Source organism: Lontra canadensis, unplaced genomic scaffold (genome assembly GCF_010015895.1).
Source record: "Lontra canadensis isolate GAN:19392208 unplaced genomic scaffold, GSC_riverotter_1.0 scaffold13, whole genome shotgun sequence".
In the NCBI taxonomy this organism is placed as follows: domain Eukaryota; kingdom Metazoa; phylum Chordata; class Mammalia; order Carnivora; family Mustelidae; genus Lontra; species Lontra canadensis.
In genome coordinates, this window is record NW_022631007.1 from 23,653,054 (window position 1) to 23,674,066 (window position 21,013).

Here is a 21,013-nt window from a genome sequence, read left to right on the forward strand (position 1 = left end):
TGAAATGCTCCAAACCCAGACATTTTAACTATCCCAGACATTTTAACTATTAGTTTTGAATACCTTTCTAAGAGACAAAGAGCTAAACAACCAATCTAATAGACTAATAGTGATTTAATTCAGCTTAATAATTAAATCTGATCAATTATTTAGAATGCAATCATTTATTCCTTGGACAGTCAAGTGTAAGAACAATCTATAGATGTCCTCAGAGATAATAGGACTCTGGTAAGAAGACAGAGGTCACCAGCCTGATAGAGGAAGACGGAGACCATTCCCAAGGACTGAGAGAAATAGCCAAGCCGTGCATTTGCGCATCATCCCTCAGGAGAAACCCTGAGCCATTTTCTCCTTTGCTCACCCCAGTGAAGCCCAATTCAGAAGGTCCTTTGTTCATCGGCATCAAGAGCCATAATGTAAGGAAACAGATGTAATCAGTAGCCTAAGGAATTTATCACTGAGGGAGGGCAATAAGAGCTTGGACACTAATGCAGGAAAACAAACCAGACTACAGCCACCAAGAGCCGGGCTTTGGGAATCAGTCGATTTGTTTATTCTTCCTTTCTCCTTCACCTCATGGGGGTCAAAACAACTTGACTTTGATAATGCGATTTTCAAACCACTTACAAAGCAGGCAAATTGTGGTCTTTCTGATATGCTCTTAGGAGAGCAAGTGTTTCCCCCCACCCCCAAGGCCCCACTCCAACCCCCAGCTATTTCCAGCTCCTCTTTCATCAGAAATAGCAAATAACAACCACAAGCTTTTGAAGCAGTTTGAATTTTAAAAGGGAAAGGCTTCCATCTACTGGATTCTTTGAGTAATAAAGACTCTGAGTCCACAGTAGATTTTATTTTGCTGTTGGCAGTGCAGAACCCAGCATGTCCACTAAGAGGTTTCATAATTCATTTTTTTAAAGATTTTATTTATTTGACAGAGATCACAAGTAGGCAGAGAGGCAGGCAGAGAGAGAGGAGGAAGCAGGTTCCCCGCTGAGCAGAGAGCCCGATGTGATGATGCGGGGCTCTATCCCAGGACTCTGGGACCATGACCTGAGCCGAAGGCAGAGGCTTTATTACCCACTGAACCACCCAGGTGCCCCAAGTTTCATAATTCATTTAATCTGCATTTCATTTTAAGACTCTAGTGGTTAATGAATACATTCAGATATTACAAAACATAACCCCCCCTTTATGTTACACTAGGGAGTCAATAGAAATACATGACTTGCCTTTTCCTTTAAAAAAAAATGATATGAAACAGTAATATACCCAGCAAAAAAGTTCTAGTAATAAAATCCATAATGACAGTAACTTTAACTTGGAATATCAAGCTGATTGAAAGTAATGGAATGTTTTGTTTTATTTATACAAATAGAGACCTTACTTTTCTTCTTTTCTAAAAATTGACTTTTCACCAACAAATCCCATCTCCAGTTAGAACGCCCCTAGTTTGAGTTCAGCTTATGTTACTTAATGACCTATCTTCTTGCTGATTTGTTGCATTACGCAGAAGATAGCAGGGGTCCTTTTGGGGGGCATACTTTGAACTACGCTAGAGGCTGTATATGCAATTTGAGAAAAGTCATGTAATACTCCTTTTCTATCGTCTTTCACCTCTAAGTCAATACAAAAAGGTAAAGATCTATCGCCCATCAGCAGGTTGGATTTTTTAAAAGAACATTAGAAATTAAAGCTTTTATTTAAAACAAATTCAGTCAGTAGAATGCAGATGGACATGCAGCATTTTTAGGTGTCTATCTCATACTGAACTCTCTTGAATTTGTAATCCCAATTCATGTCAAAATCATAGTAACTACCTTTTACACCAAATGAAAATGAATTAGAAGTTATGGGTTAATGTCTGTGTATAACTATGGTAGATATCTGGCAAATAAGATAAAATTTAAAAATCATGACAATAATTCTTTTTACTGAGAACTCATGGATATTTAGGACACTATTATCTACGTTTTCCAGTCCCATAAGACTTGAAGAAATAAAGCAGAAAAATGTTGATTTGTCTCCTAAACTACAACAAACACCTAAAGGTTCGCAGGTGCGTTCCCCATGACTTCAAATTCCTTCCTTCACAAATTAGTGAATATATAATTCCACATCTATAAAAGAATTTGTCTTGCTAGAACATAATTCATTATTGAATTCTGTTGAATGAAACAGTGTTGCCATAGACCTCATTTTGAATACTGTTAGCATCAGAACCCGGAATACACTAGAATGTTACAAAATACCCAGTTGAGATATGACCTTATGATTGTATCTAAAGAGCTTCCTAAAATAGGATTTTTGAAGATTGGGAAATTATTTGCTGAGAATAGTAGATACTCTAGTTTAGATTTAAATATATATAATAGCTTAGTAAGTATATTCAACAAATACCAACTTACAAACAATGATGTGATAGTAATTCTCTTTAGTAAGGACCTATTTTAGTCCTGTGGTTTCCTCTTTTTGAATTGTCTAGGTTCTGTTCGTTATCTTTTTTATGGCTAACCTTTATCACATATCTATAACCCATGCTAATTGACACGGAGAACTTTTTAGTTTTGCATCAGAAATCTCCTGCCATTTGAGAGACAGTCAAGCAGAAATTAGCTTTTCCTTTGCACTTTATTCCCTAACAAACTCAAGCCCAGACATTCTAAATTTAGCAAGAAATAAAGAATCACTCTGCGGCTTTAGTCTATGCATTAACCTTTAGTTACTTAAGAGAGAATTTACAAGGGAAACAAAAATGAAAAGTTACATAGAATTAGTTGATCTGACCAAAAAGGAATAATTTTGTTTACTTGACAAACATTTATTATTTCATATGTGCCGTCATTCTTCTAGGTCCTGGGGATCTAGAAGTGTATAAAATAGGCAAAAATCTTCCTTATCTTCCTGGAGCTTACCTAATAGTAGGAAGACAGTAAATATGATAAATAATTAAATAGTATGTTTGATTATGATAGTAGCTAAAAAGATTAGTAGGTCATGAAAGAGGACTGGGCCAGAGTCGCTGTGCCATTTTAGATAGGGTAGTTAGGAAAGGCCTCCTGGAGAAAGTTTAGTGATTTAAGCATACTTGGCACTGTGGCTTATTGGTGAAAAAGCTCGGGGGTCTTTGAGGACATAGTTTTTATCTAGGTTATCCTGACCTACCTCCTTGTGACCCCATGATCTGGGAGTACCCTTAAGCCTTAGTAGACTCCTCAAATTTCAGACCCCCTGACAGTCCAGGGAACTGTCCCAGGGAAACCCAGTTCTCTATAAAGGAATCCCATCCCAATACACCGCATTTAAAAATTAAAACCCCATTTAAGAAGTTCACAGGGATCAGAGCAGAAGGTTGCTCTGCTATACTTACTCCATATTCATATTAAGAATTGTTCGTTTGTCACAAATGTTACTAAAACCTCCTGGTTGACTACCTTGTGAATGATCTGAGATGCACTTTTGTGCTTCTTCTCTTAATATAATGAAGCAGTGTATAATGACTGTTTTATGTTAGGGAGAATGACTTTTCCCAAACCACCTTCTCATAGGAAAAGCCTGAACTCTAAGAAACTTCTGTCAAAACCATTATTCCACCTCTGTTGTAGATACCTTGTCTAAAATAGTTTACACTTGCATAAAAATTGAATTTTATTTTGTCTAAGTGAAGCAATGCAGAGGTCAGGTTGGCTGCAACAATTTCTTATATTATAAAAGTATGCATTAAAAATTCTATCTTATAAAGTAAAAAAAAAAACATTTCCCTTGGATTAACCATTGATCTGCACCATTTTGTCATGATGTTTCTGCTTTGGCGTGCATAATTAAGAAACTACCGTCTGGGGGCACCTGGGTGGCTCAGTTGGTTAAGCGTCTGCCTTCAACTCAGGCTGTGATCCTGGGGTCTTGGAATCAGGCCTCACATCCGGCTCCCTGCTCAGCGGAAAGCCTGCTTCTCCCTCTTGTTCTGGCCCATCTCTCTGCCCACCCCCGCTTGTGCACTCTCTCTCTCTCTCAAATAAATAAATAAATAAAATCTTTTTTTTTTTTCAAATAAATAAAATCTTTAAAAAAAGAGAAACTACTGTCTACACCTAAAATTTGGTAAACTGTAACTTTAAACAAATGTTTAAGACACAGTCTCAGGAAAATTTCTTATTATACTATAAAAATGAAATCATAAAAATAGCATTTCAGAGAACATATAATAGGTGACTGGAAATACATAATGTCTGCTTAATAAATGATACCTAACTCTTTTTAAAGTAGAAAAGAAAGCCACATCAGCAACTATTTTCTTCTTAAAGCCAAATTTTATGTCTTTAGCCCATTTTGGTAGGACAGTTGGAAATTTGGTTATTTATGTCTAATAATACATATTTCATATGGGCTATGAATTACAGTCTAATGAAATAAACTCACCATGTAAAATGCCATGAAGCTTTCTCTCCTTTTAAAGAAAGCCTTAAGTTGAATTTTTATTAACAAGGTTTGTTAAAATGTTTGAACTTTTTGGTAATGTTACTATTGACCTTATTTAAGAATAGAGACCTTGTCTATGAAGCTATAAGTAAAAATTAAAATAATGCTTTAGCATAGATAATTTTAAAATAATTCATATTTGGTCTATTAACATTGTCTAATATTTCCCCCACATACTCTACTTCTTAGATGGCTTTTGGTTCTCACGTTGTATATCTAAAATTTTGAAAAAACTTATAAAAGTTAATTATCTAGAAACTATTTAAAGTGTAAATTATGCTAATATGTTAATAATTACTGGATCTGCATTAAATCCAACAGTGTTTATGTTCTGTAAAATACTGAGACAGCATTGGTTTATGGTCAAGTAGAAATCTGTAATTATACTAAATGGTAGCCATACAATTTTAATGTTCTTAAAAATTTGTGATAAAATGTATAACTTTGCAGAGTACTTCTTACCTCAGTAAACACTGAACACTGCGCAGGAAGCAAAAAGAAAAGTAAGATTAAGGACTGCATAAAAATATTAAAGGGATTAAGATCGTTGTGCCCACAGTAAAGCATTGTCTTAATCACTACTATAAATATCTTAATCTATGACTAAAATCACTGAAAGTTGCTGTAGAACTGTTCCAGTCTAGCAGCAGGAATATAGTCAAATGTGAAATTTTTTCTCATTTGTATTTAAAGATTCAAAAAATGAAATAATAGGATGATAATTTGTCGTTAGGTTATGAACTACTTCACTGCAAAGTCTATATAACTGAACAAAAGGCATTTATAATTGTTTTTGGCATTGTAGGAGTCACGGTGTTTGAGTTCTCTCTCCGTGCCATGGTACTTTGTGTGTATTACCTTATTCATTTCCTTTGAGTCTCTGGAGTCATTACACTTACTATTTCTATTGCGCCTTCTGCAAGTAAAGGAGTTTATCTAAGGTCATATGGCCAGTACGTGATGAATCTGGAATTCATCGTCAGGTGGCTCATTCACATGTGAAACACCGCAGTTAGTCACCCAAGTCTCCATTGCTCTGCAGTTTTCAGCCTAATGCTTATTAGACCATAGTAAAACATTTTGAAAAAAGATGGTAGACTATCTTTATGTATTTTTAAGTGAGATTCTGAATGTTTAACTCTAAAAGCCTTTTTAAATGTATATAAAAAATAATGATACAAATAATTTTAGAATATTATCCCAAAGAATTTCTTTCTTTGTTCTCTAGGAAATTTTTTTTTAAGATTTTATTCATTTATTTATTTATTTTGGAGAGTGAGAGAACAGGGGTAAAGGGAGAGGGAGAGAGAGAATCTCAAGCAGACTCTGTCCAGATGCAGAGCCCCATGCAGGGCTCCATCTCACAACCCCGAGGTCATGACCTGAGCCGAAACCAAGAGTCTGACATTCCCAACTGTCTGAGCCAACCAGGTACCCATCTAGGAGAGTTTTCTAAAACAGGATTTAATGCTATCAGTACCAAAAAGGAGACATTTTAAATACAATCTGAAATGACACAAGAGGGTAATATATTACATATTTATATGTAGTAAATTAACACAGACTTAGTGGCTTGAAACTATGCACATTTTTTATGTCACAATTCCTGCAGGGCCAGGCACACTCTGACTTCAGGGCCTCCCACATGGCTACAATCAACATGTGAGCCAGGGCTGCAGTCACATCTCAAGGCCTGACTAAGGAAGGATCTATTTCTAAGTTAATGTAATTGTTGTCAGAATTTAGTTTCTTCCAAGTTGTTAAACGGAGAGGTTCTGTTCCTTGTTGGGTATTAGCCAGTAGTATCTTGCGATCTGAGTCTCTCCATGGGCAGCTTACAACATGGCAGCCTATTCACCAGAGCCAACAACGGAGAGACCCAGTAGAGAATCTGCTACCAAGATGTAAGTTACAGTCTCTGATTAATACAGTAGTGATATCCCCTCATCTTTGTTACATTCTCTTCCTCAGAAGCAAGTCACAGGTTCTGCCTACATTCAAGGGAAAAGACCCACACAGGGGCCTGAATAGTGGGAGGTGGGGATAATCAGGGCCATTGCAGAGACCATTTGCCACAGAAAATAATATAGAAATAAAGAAGTGAGTAGTCATCAGTAGGAGCTGAAGAAAAATACCCTTTTTATCAGTATGTTCCTAAAACACAAAACCAGGTGGCATTTCCTGTAGTGCCCACCCACCCAATTCACTTTCTGTCTCATCTTCCCCACATTTGATTACTGTTTCAGCTTAATGACCACTTCTTTAGAGAAGCTTTCCCTGACCTACCCCTCCCTAACCACCAGAGGCTCAATTGCCTGTCTCGTGCTTTTATACTCTGAACATCTCTCAAACACATTTGTGATTTTACATTTGGCAATTTTCATTTGTGTTGGCTATTTGATGACTGATGAAGCTGTGAGGGAAGAAACCATATATCGTTTTTGTTCAGCATTTTACCCCTATCACCCAGCGCCGTATATAACCCAGAAAGAGGAACTATGAAAACAAGTTGACTGAAGGAACAGATGTTAAGGGCACTGACCTAGAAATCAAGAGACCTAGGTTCTAATGTAAGCTCTTTCACTTATCAGCTGTGCTCCTTCCCGTCCAATCAGCTTTCTGAACCTTAGCTTTTCCAACTGTGAAAGGTCAATTATAACTCAATGTTATATATATATTATTATAACAGTTAAAATTTTGATGCAGTTTTGTGATTTTATACAGTTGTTAACCAGTAAATTTCCACTGCATTGAATTTTTTCCCCAGAGTTTTCAGAAATTAGTCCTCCATTTTCTGATCAGATTTTGAGGTTTTAACTGGTTTGCAACAAGTCAAGTCCGGGGACAGGAGAAATAACATGAGAAGCCTAAATCAACATCTGGAAGAGGATTTATAATTTATTTATTTATTTATTTATTTTATTTTTTAAAGATTTTATTTATTTATTTGACAGGCAGAGATCACAAATAGGCAGAGAGGCAGACAGAGAAAGAGGAGGAAGCAGGCTCCCTGCTGAGCAGAGAGCCTGATGCGGGTCTCTATCCCAGGACCCTGGGATCATGACCTGAGCCGAAGGCAGAGGCTTTAACCCACTGAGCCATCCAGGCACCCTGAGGATTTATAATTTAAAGAACACTCCTGATATTCTTCAGAGTTTGTATTTGAATACCATCACTATGATAGGATTCAAAATGCTTTGCTTTCCTCTAGACAAATCAAACTCTCACCAGAAAACAAAAAGACTACCTTGCAAGCATGCTATTCTTTTAAGATGTTGGCCTTCTGCCTTTCCCATCAGCTGCGCAGTCCCCCATATGGACCCAGAAGGCTTGCTGAATTAGATTGTGGTACAGACTTAGACCAGTGACATCCTGAGAAAAACACAAAGCTCTAAGAAAGAAGACAGGCGTGTTGGAATTCCCTGTGCTGGAGTAGGAGACCATTATGTAGACTGTATTAGCATCACAATAGCACAGCTGACACACTTGGCCTGTTTCCATCAGTACTGAATGTTGCCCTTCTTTAGTAAGTGCTGAGAAGTTCTCCTACCAACCCGCGTTAAGTCTGGTTTGTGAACTGCATCTGATGTATGCAATAAATAAACCTGGCGTTGTGTTCAGTATCCAGTCTTTGACATGACTAGTGCTCGAGGAAAATAAATACTGCATGGGAACCCCAGGAGCAATATGTTACTCTACCATTCCCAACATCATAAGTCAAGCTCATGCTTATTGAAATTTTTGTCATTGGTTGTTTCGCTGGAACGGCACAGTGTCCTGGGGGTTACTAATGGCTCTCCTTCAGCCTTTCCTGGCTGGCTCATTTATAGTATGTTTGGGACAGAAGGGGAAATCCGTTGACAGTGGGGACTGAGTATATTTTTGCAAGTTTTCTCTCAAAACAAATCAATGGGTTCTCTTAGAACAGTTTTTTGTTGTTGTTGTTTTGTTTTGTTTTGTTTTGTTTTTAATCTGAATTCATGCTGTACTTAGTCGTGTATCTTCTACACTGAAAGACCCTGATTATGGAATTTATGTTTTCCTGTGTGGCCTACGTGTGAAAAGCACTGCAGTGCACAAACCTGAACAGGGGGAATGGCAAGTGAGAGATGGGTGGCACGTCGGCTGCATTTTATTAGTAACTTGGGTTTAGAAAAATGCTTGAGTTGAGACCTTGAATAATACCTATAGTAGTGCAATTCAGAGGAGTCTTGAAAGTGATGTATGGTATGCTTCTCCCTGAAAGGACATCTGGACCAAAGTTAAGTTGCTTATTTCCCATTTTGTTCATCTAATCTACAGCAGAGGTGTGCAGGCTCAGAAAATAACCAGGCTGCTCTGCTATGGGGGGTGATGTGCCCCTCGAGGTCCATATCTACAAACTTACTACGTGTGATGCACTATTTAAGTGTTTTACATGTTAACAAATGAATAAGCACAATGACCCTCTGAGGAAGGTGCTAGTATCATGCCCGTTTAATAGAGGAAAAAACTGAGGTCCCGTGAGGTACATATAATTGCCCAATATCACCCATCTAGTATGTGGCAGAACAGAATTCACACCCAGGCAGTGGGAGCCAGTCTGTAAGTGCACTGGTGTGTTCTTAATCTTCCTTAATCATATCTGCATATAATCAGAATTCTTTCCCTTTGCTGCATAAATAGAGATATTAAAATGCTATGGAAGTCATTACTTTTGAGAAGAATTATGTACCCTACATTTACATTGTTAGACTGGTTTATTAATAATTGAGTAACATAATTGTTAACATGTTCCATAATATAATCTCAGACATTGTTTGAGTTAATAAGATGGGGTTGCCAACTTACATTAGTTTTTCTGGGTTGTGTTTTTTTCCTTTGTAACTCATAATTCAAAAATATAATTAGATTTTCTTGTTGGCTTTGCAGACAAGAATGCTGAATAAATATAGACTAGGAAGGTGCATTTTAATAAATACTGATAATTGTTAATGAGACCAAGTAGCACTTTGGAAACAAATTTTGCATAAACTTACTTTCTCCATATATATATATATGTATATATTCACACATATATAATACTTCTAGTAAGTATAAAGTGGTAATTCTAAGTCATAAAAGCAAATTATACAGTAATTTCTTATAAACACGTATATGTGAGACAAAGAGAGAATGAGATGGAAAGCCCAGAAGGAAAAAGAGTATGTACCAGACAGTTGTGCAGCAAATATCTAAAGAATGTCAGTTGGTGCCAGATAATGTTCCAGGGACTGAATGTAAACAACATCAACAAATATGTGTTTGTATTTCATACCATTTTCTTGGTTTAATTAAAATCTTAAGACAGAAACTGGCTAATGAAAAAAACTGAACAGCCTATTTATTTATTTTTTTTATAAATTTGTTAATTAAAAAAATTGGGGGGGCATCTGGGGTGGCTCAGTCAGTTAAGTGTCTGCCTTCAGCTCAGATCATGATCCCAGGGTCCTGGGACTGAGTTCAGCATGGGGCTCCCTGCTCAGTGGGGAGCCTGCTTCTCCCTCTCCCTGCTTGTATGAACTCTCTCTGTCTCTCTTTCTTACTCTGCTCTCTCTCTTATAAATAAAGTCTTTCTAAAAAGTTTAAATTTTATTTTTTTAAATCATGATGTCCCTATTGAAGGAAGTCTTTCAGATAAACTAATTCAGACAGCTTTTTGGTGTGTCTTATTCTTATACATACATAGAATTTTTCTTTAAATAAGCAAAATGAATTAATCAAGCAGCTTCTTCACATTTGGAGATTGACGTTTTCGAATCACTTTTCAGTGCAGATTTGCTGGTATAGTTGCTGGTTTTCCAGCCATCTATTCTCAATGCTGTCAAGATGATCAGTGACATAGGCTCTCTGAAAACATTTTCATCCCTGGGATTTTCTTTCAAATTCCCACAACCATTCAGTAAATTTTCATTTTGGTACTTTCTGGATTTTACCAGAAGTACCAAAGGAAAGTTTTTCAGGCAAGAATCGGGACGTATTTAAATGTCCATTGATTTAAATGCTCATCAATTAATGAATAATTACTGAAATTGCAATTGGCTAGTTATTACACAAAGAGGAAAAAAAAAGTTTGTATGTACTCAAGCCATGACAACTATATGGTTTTCTCTCTAGGAGCAAAGTAAGGTGATACTGATTATAAAATATATCACTGTTTCAGAGATGGTATAATAATATCTGTGTCAAGAACTGAAGGAACGGTTATATTTGGCCTCGTATGGAACTAGTGAGGGATAGCGTACAATTTGTGAAGCACTTTGCGGAAATATGTTGGTAGGCTAGTCAGTTGCCCACCGAAACTTCCTAGCTTGTACTTGTCAGGTCAGTAGAATGAATCCGAGTGATGCCGTACTGGTGAACGTGGTTGTCTTCCCATCTCCCCAGGGCACAGTCACTGTGGAGTGGTGCCGGCCCCTCTTCAGGCTGCTTGCACACTACAGTATGTGACACCACTTTGGACAGGCTCCAACCTAGGGCATATTGGAGGAAACAGGTATACAGGAGAATGTGGGGACGGGGCACGGGGTGCCAGCAAAGTTTGCACAGATCTGCCGTGGGAAGGGACCTGGAGCCGAGGCCTAGCTGGAGGGGATGTCTGCGGGAGAATGCTGGGACTGGGCACACTGGTGCCTGCAGGTGTCTGTGTATCTAGGCTGGGGTTCAAAGGAGGGACGTGGCACCTGCCAGCTTTTTTGTTCTTGGAGGAGTATCCCAAGGATCTCTGTGCCTCCAGCACAGGCTCTGAGATGAGTAAATAGATCTCCCTCCTGTTTGCACCAGGCATTTTTCAACCTGTTGTTTCTATGCTGTATCTCAGCCTGCTGATTTTTAAAGTTGCATGCTGTTAAATTGTTAAGCCCTGCTGATTATAAGAACTTGTGAAATTAGGCCCCTCTGGTTTTCGAAGTCAAATGTTATGGGGATTCAACTTCCCTTTGGTCTGCTGCTTTCCCCTCTCTGTCCTCATGTCTTCCCCCTCTCCTGTGTGCAATCCTGTGGGTCTGTTTAGCTCCCAACTACCTCTCGAACCTTCCTACCCTCTTTGATGTGGCCTCCTCTACAGTTAGCTGTGGAGAGTCTGTTCTGCCATTCTTCAGGTTGTTTTCCAGGTTCTTTCCAGGAATGTGACTGTTACCTAGTTGTATCCTTGTGATAAGATGCGCTTAGCACCCTCATACTCTGCCATCTTCCCTGAAAGTCACTAGTAAACAGTTTTAAATAGTAGTGTGATACCATTTATCTCTACATAATAAAAAGTGGTAAACTAAATGATAAATTAAAATAGTCAGTGTTCTGGAAGGGAGATTAGCTTCTTACTCCTTAAGACGGTATGCGAATTTGAACAACTTTCTGGAAAGCGGGTTAGTAATAGATATTTTTTAAAGTCTTGAAATCGGCATATAATTTATGAAAATATATTGCTTCTAAAAATGACCTTCATGAAATAATCAAGGGCATAATAAAAAATGTACAAAGATGTTCATTGATTTTAAAGTCCAAAATTAGAAACAACTTGAATGTCCAAGTATAGGGCATTGATTAAATAAGCTATTACCAATTGGTAAAATAGAATACCACAGAGGTATTAAAAACAAAGTTACAGGAGAGTTTAGAGGACCTGAAAAGTGTTCATGACATACTGTTTTAGGGAAAAAGTAAGTTGCAAGTACATATTACAGTGTGAATCATTTTTTGCAAGAAAAGTACGTTATAGTTATCCTTAAATAGAAGTCCAGAAAAGTCATTACCATAAGGTAAATACAGTCATATTACAAGTAATTTTTATTTTACTTTTCATTGTTGTTAATGTTTTATAATTATTTGCCATGAATACATATTTGTCAAATAATTGTAAGGAGTTTTTTGAAGACCAATATACAAATTGAACACAAATTTTTCCTTACTACTGGGGGTTAAAAAAATGCATATAAGTACAGCAGTAGTATTTTTATTGGCTCAATATGTCCTTTGGATTTTCCATATAATTCATGAGTTATAGAGCAAATGTCTACATACTCTGTTCTAGCTTCTGAAAGATGATAAACACTGCCTTAATATCCTTACTTGGAATTTTTTCCTAGCAGTTACAGATTTTATACTCCATTTGCTTTAACTGATACTAAATTGACCTTTTTTTTAAAGGCCATTGCAAAGGTTCATTCTTCTTGTTTCCCATATTTTCATTGATTAGGGATCAAGCAGTTGAATGAGACTTCTATTGCCAAATTGAATTGAAGTTTGAGGCAATTATCTAGAAACTTTAGCCTCAAGATAGGCCAAACTTTTGACTATGGGATCAGACAGACTTAAATAAATTAACAAGTTGTCTCATACTTGCAGCTTCTATGTAATATACATTCTCGGTAGAAGCTATGATCTTTGTACCATTCATTATCTCATTTTTACTCCATTAAACCAAAATTGCAGTAATAATAGGAAATGATAAATTCAACAGATAATCACTATATATTATTAGCTGGAATGTGCCATCAGCCTCTTAATGTAATTCTGTCCAGTAACTTCCTAATGAGTGGTTATGAGCATGGGTAATTTGTGTGCTTGTCAAGAACAGAAAAAAAATTTAAATGGTGATTTAAAAGACTAGTTTAAAATTAGAAAAATTTTTGAAATAATCTGCTAAACCTCTGACACAATATAGTTTTTAGATATTCTAGAATACAATAATCTCTAGGTGGCTTTAAATGATTTTTTATTATTACTCTCTTAAGGAGAAAGAAAATACAGATCCTTATCCATAAAGCTCCTGATGATAGATTTTCAAAATAAATAAAAAAAGAAGATGATTTTCTCTTAAGAATTTTGCAAATATATTAAAAAATTCTGAGTTGAAAGTATGTATAATGGTCTACTATAATATATAAGGATATCATTAATATGATATCACTGTATCTAAAAAACGTTGATTAGCTGCATAGTTTTAACTGTGCTTAAGGAAAAATAGATTCTTTTTAAAGATTATTTATTTTAGAAAGAGAGACACCAGGCATGCACATGAGCGGGGTTAGGGGTAGAGGGAGAGAATCGTCATGCAGACTCTAATGAGTGTGGAGCCCTGAGCTGGGGCCCAGGAGATCATGACGTGAACTGAAATCAGGAGTCAGATGCTTAACTGACTAAGCCACCCAGGTGCCCCAGATAGGAGACTTTTTATTTTAATTTTATTTATTTATTTAGTAAGAGGTAGTGAGAGAGGGAATACAAGCACAAGGAGTTGGAGAGGGAGAAGCAGGCTTCCTGCTGAGCAGGGAGCCTGATGTGGGCTCGATGATCCCAGCTGGGATCATGACCTGAGCCAAAGGAGAAGCTTAATGACTAAGCCACCCAGGTGCCCCGTGTGGAGACTTTTTAAGTTTTTTTTCCCCCTCTCTCTTTTTTTTTTTTTTTTTTACTAGCAAAGGGAACATGCTGTTTTCATTTTTCTCAGTTATTTTGGGGCTTCATATATATTTTTTATTTTATTTCATTATAATGTCAATATAATAAAAATTTATATTTTTGGTAACATTTTTCCATGTTCTAATACAGACCTGTTTCAGTATATGTATTTTTGACAATTAGATATACCATTGATCTACTTGAGCATTCCTGATTAAAGGAAATCATTTCCCCTCTTCTCTCCATTAAGCTATGCTGCAGTTCTGTGTTTTTATAGAGAAAACTCTAAGCCTTGGCCTAAAATCAGGCTATTCTGTCATCAGGTATCTTGATTATGGGGAACCAGAACTATAGGCCTCTTAGCCATCTACTAAGGAAGAATTTGAGATTATCATGATCTTCAGTCTGTTATCTTTTTAAAAATTTAAAACAGGATTACATATATAAATTTAATACTGCCTTAAAATAAATTTCTAAATGATGAAAAAAGGACAGATTATTAAATAAAATATATAACAAACCTGTATGTATTATCATTTACTTATTAAACACACCGGCAAACTGGGAGTTAATTAAAATACCTTTTTAACTTATGAAGCTTTATCTGATTGTCCGAGCTTTCTCAGGGTTTGTGCAAGTCCTGCTGAAAGACTTACCTTAAAAACTTAGAGCTTTTATAAGTTGCCTTTGAGTTAGATTCATTCTATTGCAACATTCCTCCCTCCCCCAACTCTATTTTTTTTTTTTAAAGATTTTATTCATTTATTTGATAGAGACACAGTGAGAGAGGGAACACAAGCAGGGGGAGCGGGAAAGAAAGAAAGAAAGAAAAAAAAAGAAAGAAAGAAAGCCCCAACTCAGCCCGATGTGGGGCTCGACCCCAGGACCCTGAGATCATGACCTGAGCCGAAGGCAGATGCTTAGCAACTGAGCCACCCAGGTGTCCCCACCCCAACTCTATTTTTGTCATAGCATTTATCACCTTCTGATGTATTCCTGTATATGCCTCCCTCTTCTAGAATGTAAACTCCATAGAGGAAGATACCTATTTTTTAAATTTTTTTATTAACATATAATGTATTATTAGCCCCAGGGGTACAGGTCTGTGAATCGCCAGGTTTACACTTCACAGAACTCAACCTTAGCACATACCTTCCCCACTGTCCATAACCCAAACACCCTCTCCCTACCCTGCCCCCGCAACCCTCAGTTTGATTGTGAGATTAAGAGTCTCTTACGGTTTATCCCCCTCCCGATCCCATCTTGTTTTCGTTTATTCCTTTCCTATCCCCCCAACACCCCACGTTGCCTCTCAACTTCTAGAGGAAGATATTTTTAAATCCTTTTGTTCACTGATACATCCCAAGTGCCTAGAAAATGTGTCTTGTATGTGGTTGGAACACATTAAATATCTGCTAACTTAATCTTGTCTTGGCCTCTGCTCTGCATTTTCTCTTCTTTTTTTTCACTTTCTCTTTCCATCTGTTTGTTTATCTCACTCCTATATTCGTGTCATTGTCTTAGGCAGTCTCCATATGGCACCCTCTGAAGTTCCAGGCTTAAATCGTCTTTACAGCTAGCGATTCCAGAGGAAATAGAGCTTTAACTTCCTAGTGGCCCTAGCAAATTCTCAGAGTATATACTTTTATTAAACTGGCTGGTCCATAGACCCATTCCTGAGCCAATCATTGAAATGGGTTATGTGTAAGGTGGAAAAAGGGAATGCTTTGATTGTCTTGGGTGTTACTTAGAATTTGGCCTGAGCAACAGCAGCATCCTCTGGGAACTTGTTAGATATGCAGTCTCAGGCCTTCTTCCAGATGAACTGAATCAGAATCTGCATTTAAACACATTCCCTGGTGATATCCTTTTATGCCCCTAGTTGGAGCTAGAAAGGTGGGAAGGATAGTGTGGTCACCAAACCACAAAAACGAAAAGTGGGAGAGGAATGATTGCTCAAAAAAGAGAACTTGAATGCTCTTATCAGAAGACAAAATGGATATTGGGCATGCGGCAAGAAGAGATACCCATTACAATTCACATGTACTCAGCAATTATTATGTATCAGGCACTGTACTATGCCTTTTTCAGATATTATATAGTATTTACAACATTATATAAGACATTATCAGATAGCATACCCTGGGCTTCAAGTGACCAAGTAATTTATCCTAAGTTTTTGTTGTGGAGGCAATAACAGAATTAATCTATAATAAAATGTCAAGTAGTTTTAAGTACCCTGGAGAATGATCAAGCAAAATAGAGGGATAGAGCAGTGACCCAGAATGATGGGAACAAGGGATTGATTTAGATAGGAAGGTCAGGGTGAATCTGAGGAAATGAATTCTTAGCAGACGCTTGAATGCAGTAACAGACAGCTCATGGAAGTTTCTGGTTAATACCACTCTAGACAGGAAAAAAGACAAGTACAAAGCCATGAGTAAGGAATGAACTTGGCATGTTTGAAGAAAAGCAAAGAAAAAGGGACCTGGGTGGCTCATTTAAGTCATGTAAGTGTCTAACTCAGTTTCAGCTCAGGTCATGATCTCATGGGTCATGAGATTGAGCCCCACTTTGGGCTCTGTGCTCAGCGAGGAGTCTGCTTGAAGATTCTCTCCCTCTGCCCATCTCCTCATGCACACATGCACTCTCTCTCTCTCAAATAAATAAATCATTAAAAAAACAAAAAACAACAACAAAGGAAAAAAACAAGCCAGTGTGGCCACAGTAAAGTAAATACAGATGGTTAGATCATAGATATAATCAAGAACCATGTCATGAAGGATCTTAGGCAAAAGTTAAGATATTGTCAATTATTCATAGCACAATGAAAAATTCATTAGAAACTTTGGAGCAGGGTAGTGACATGACTTTCTTTTTATTTCAAATATGTTGTCCAGGGAGCAGGCAGTAGTGAATAAAGGACAGATGGAGAAATGTAAGATGTCAGGGGCACTAGTTAGAAGCCTATTACAATGCTGGTTTAGTCGAGAAAGGAGGGATTATGCACCCAGGATGGCAAAGGAGATGTTTGATGGACTGAGGATATATTGTGAATGTAGAACAAATAGGACTTGCTAATGAGCTGAATATGGGAGTATGAGTTAAAGATAATTACTTTTATATTGTTTCCCTGAGAAAATGGGTGGGTATTTGTGGTGGTTGCTGAAACAGAGAATCTTGGAGATGGTGAAGTTGAAAAATCAAGAGGACTGTTGGAGACATATCAAATTTGAGATGCCTGTTTAAGACTCCAGGGAAATTGTTGGGTCAACAATTGAGTAACTATTTTAGAAAGGCTTAGGTTGCAGATAAGAGTTTGGGAAACATGTGAGAGTGTATTTCAAGCCATGGAACTGAATAATTCAGGCTCTACTTCACAGTCTTTCAGTGACACAGGCTAACAAAGGCCTCACCATCTTGAAGCCATGCCTGCTGTGGTACAAGTCTTCCTCAGTCCCTGGAGTAAAGGGAAAAAAGAGCTAGAGGGTCTTCCCTGATCTTCATACCTGGTTATCCATCTTTAAGACAAGACTACTAGATATTTGCCCAAAGGATATAAAAATACTGATTTGAAGGGACACATGCACCCTGATGTTTATAGCAGCATTATCAACAATAAGCAAGCTATGGAAAGGGGCCAGCTGTTCATTGACTGATAAATGGATGAAGAAGAAGTGGTATGCATCCACAAATATTACTCAGCCATAAAAAAAGAATGAAATCTTGCCATTTACAATGACTTGGATGGAGCTGGAGAGTATAATGCTGAGAAAAATAAGTCAGTCACTGAAAGATAAATACCATATGATTTCACTCTTATGTGGCATTTAGGAAACAGAACAAATGAGCAAAGGAAAAAAAAAAGAGACAAAGACAAACCAAGAAACAGACTCTTAATTATAGAGAACAAACTGATTGTTATATGTAAGCGATGAATCACTAAATTCTACTCCTGAAACCAGTAGTATACTATATGTTAACTAACTAGAATTTAAATAAAAACTTAAAAAAAATATATAATGAGATGTAGAGAACTTAGGGGGTACCTGGCTGGTTCAGTTGGTAGATCATGCAACTCTGATCTCAGGGTTGTAGTTTCAAGCCCTACGTTGGGTGTAGAGATTACTTAAAAATGAAATCTTTAAAAAAAAAATCAGGAGACATTTGTACCTTTCCCCTATAGTTTATTGGCCAGCGGCAGTCAATGCCCTTGCCTAACTGAAGGGGCTGAGATATGTGGAGAAATATATGAATGTTGGGTGACTACTGCTGTCTCTCCCATAATGTCTCACTTGTTTTTTTAGGGCCCAACTAATAGTTGTTTTTATTTATTTTTAATTTTTTTTAGTTTTATTTTAATTCCAGTATAGTTAACATACAGTGTTACATTAGTTTCAGGTGTACGATATAGTGGTTCAGCAATTCCATACGTTACCCACTGCCCGTCACAACAAGTGCACTCCTTACTCCCCATCACCTATTTCACCCATCCCCAATTAACCTCACTTCTGGCGATGATCAGTGTGTTCTCTGAACAGTTAAGAGTCTGTTTCTTGGTTTGTCTCTCTCGCTTTTTTTCTTTGCTCATTTGTTTCTTAAATTACACATATGAGTGAAATCATATAGTATTTGTCTTTCCCTGACTGACTTATTTTGCTTAGCTTCATACTCTCTAGCTCCATCCAAGTCATTGCAAATAGCAAGACTACATTCTTTTTTGTGGTTGAATAATATTTCACTGATTACACACATACACACACACACACACACACACCCCATATCTTTATCTACTCATCTATCAATGGACAAGTGGGCTGCTTCCATAATTTGGCTGTTATAAATAATGCTGCAGTAAACATAGGGGTGCATGTACCCCTTGAATTAATATTTTCATATTCTTTGGGTGAATACACAGTAGTGTGATTACTAGATCATACGGTAGTTCTATTTTTAACTTTTTAAGGAAACTGTATACTGTTTTCCACAGTGGCTGCATCAGTTTGCATTCCCACCAACAAGGGTTCCTTTTTCTCCACATCCTCGCCATCACTTGTTTCTTGTGTTTTTGATTTTCACCATTCTGAGAGGTAGTTTTGATTTGCATTTCCCTGATGATAAATGACAATGAACAACTTTTTATGTATCTGTTGGCTATCTGTATAGCTTTTTTGGGAAATGTCTGTTCATGCCTTCTGCCTTAATTTTTGAGTGTTGAGTCTTATGAGTTCTTTATATATTTTGGATACTAACCCTCATAGTATCTTACTTCTAAGCAGGAAAATAGAACTACAGAGGGAAAAAAACCATCCTCACCAAAATATTAAGATAAGCCCACAGTATTTTTGTGCTTTTCTAACAGTAATTAAAGTAATTATCTAGGACTAAGACAAAACTCATGTTGTAGTGGCAATGCCATGGGGTAGCTTAGGAGTCTTAGGGTGAGACGGTTTTAGCTTTTCTCAATACTAACTGCCACTTTAAACCAACCAAATCTTTGCCAAATCTGATGTGGGCAATTAATATTTTCTCTTACTTAATGTGAAATAGATGCAAATGAATCTTCAAACTCCCTTCCAATCAGAAAACTGCACATAAAAGCCTCCTGAGAAAAAATTCTGGAGCCAGGACTATTGCCTTTTAATGATGAAAAAGGAAAGATACTAATATATAAGTAAGATACCTCAATTAAATTTGCCTACCTCAAAAATGAAACAGAACAGAAAAGTAAAACTGTTGAATGAAGTCCTCTGAAGCTCCAGTGCCCTTCTTTTTCTCTTTTCCCTGGGTCCAGTGGAATCTCTTTAAATGATTTTCAACACTATGTATTAGATCACTGCTGTTGATACAGCCCTTAATAGAAAGAAATTCGTGTAGTGATCTCTTTGTAAATGTTTTCCAGCTTCTTCTTTTGAAGGTTGCATTCCAGGTTGCAAGTTCTGAATAGGATTATTTTGAAAGCAAATATTTATGTGTTTAAAAAGCCCAAAGACCTTGTTGTGTTCTGTCCAAACACGAGCTAAAAAAATCAATATTGTATTTTAGAAGGAAATGGCTTGGCTGTTTAAGCATCATCAGAGTGCTTTCTAACAACACTAAGGCATTTAATTTTGGAAAAACAAAAATTAAGAATTTTTAAGGAACAGTGGGGGAAGGGGGAAACTAAGAGGTGATGGGCTTTGAAGAGTGTCACCGCATTTGAATAGAGTGACTAAAATAATTGCATTAGTTACAGACGTCTGCATTGCCCAAGCAATTATTCATTGTTTTATAGAATGGTGTTATGTTGTGCTGTTTGGCTGAGAGAGAATGTGCCAAATACTGGGCCTTTTTTTTTTTTCCTATGCCCAACTCTGGTTGCTTATTCATCTTAAAGAAACATGTGAAACACAGACTTTGTCAAAAATAATTTAAGAAAAGCAATCTTCTCACAGTTATTAAGTCATTTCAGTCAAATCATTTTTAATATTGATAGTAATGAGCAAATCACATCACCATGGTATAGAAATTAGTAGCATTGCTGTTTTTAATTCTCAACTAAAAAGCATCATTTTATGATCATCAATGGAAATACTCCTTTTAATTTCATATATTCTGCTATTACATGAATTGAACTTAAGTAGTTTTAATGTACACATGTGAGTATAAGCCATTTCTTTATTTGAGCTTATTTATTTACTAACTTACTTATCTAAGAATTTGAGGTGGCTCACATTTAACTCATAAAATAATACAGAAAAAATAAGAAAAAATCAGGTCTGTGGTAAACCTAGATAGAATAAATGTTCAAGAAGAAGAGATAAAGTTAGAACACATAAGTGTTCATTGTGAGGATCATATTTATATAAATTTATCATGAAATCTACGGTGGTGAATAAAAGACACTCAGAAAATACGAGGATTGGAATTTTTATTAAAGAGAGACAGCCATATTATTGCACAGCTCAGTTAAGCTTTGATTATGAGATACTAAATTAATACCAATTTATACTTACTTGATTAATTATTCCATATAAGAAGTGTTAAGTGTTTGGTGATAAATATTTGCACTTGAAAAGTCATAACCAAAGGAAAAGCTGTTTTTTCTATCTATTTCATGTACTAATTGGCTGCTAGTAAG

The 21,013-nt window shown here is 36.7% G+C and overlaps 1 protein-coding gene across 2 annotated transcripts in view; it reads left to right on the plus strand.

Moving 5' to 3' along the window:
• GALNT13 (polypeptide N-acetylgalactosaminyltransferase 13) overlaps positions 1 to 21,013 on the plus strand; it is a 539,666-nt gene that overhangs the window by 464,488 nt on the left and 54,165 nt on the right. The gene's annotated exons all lie outside the window — the stretch shown is intronic.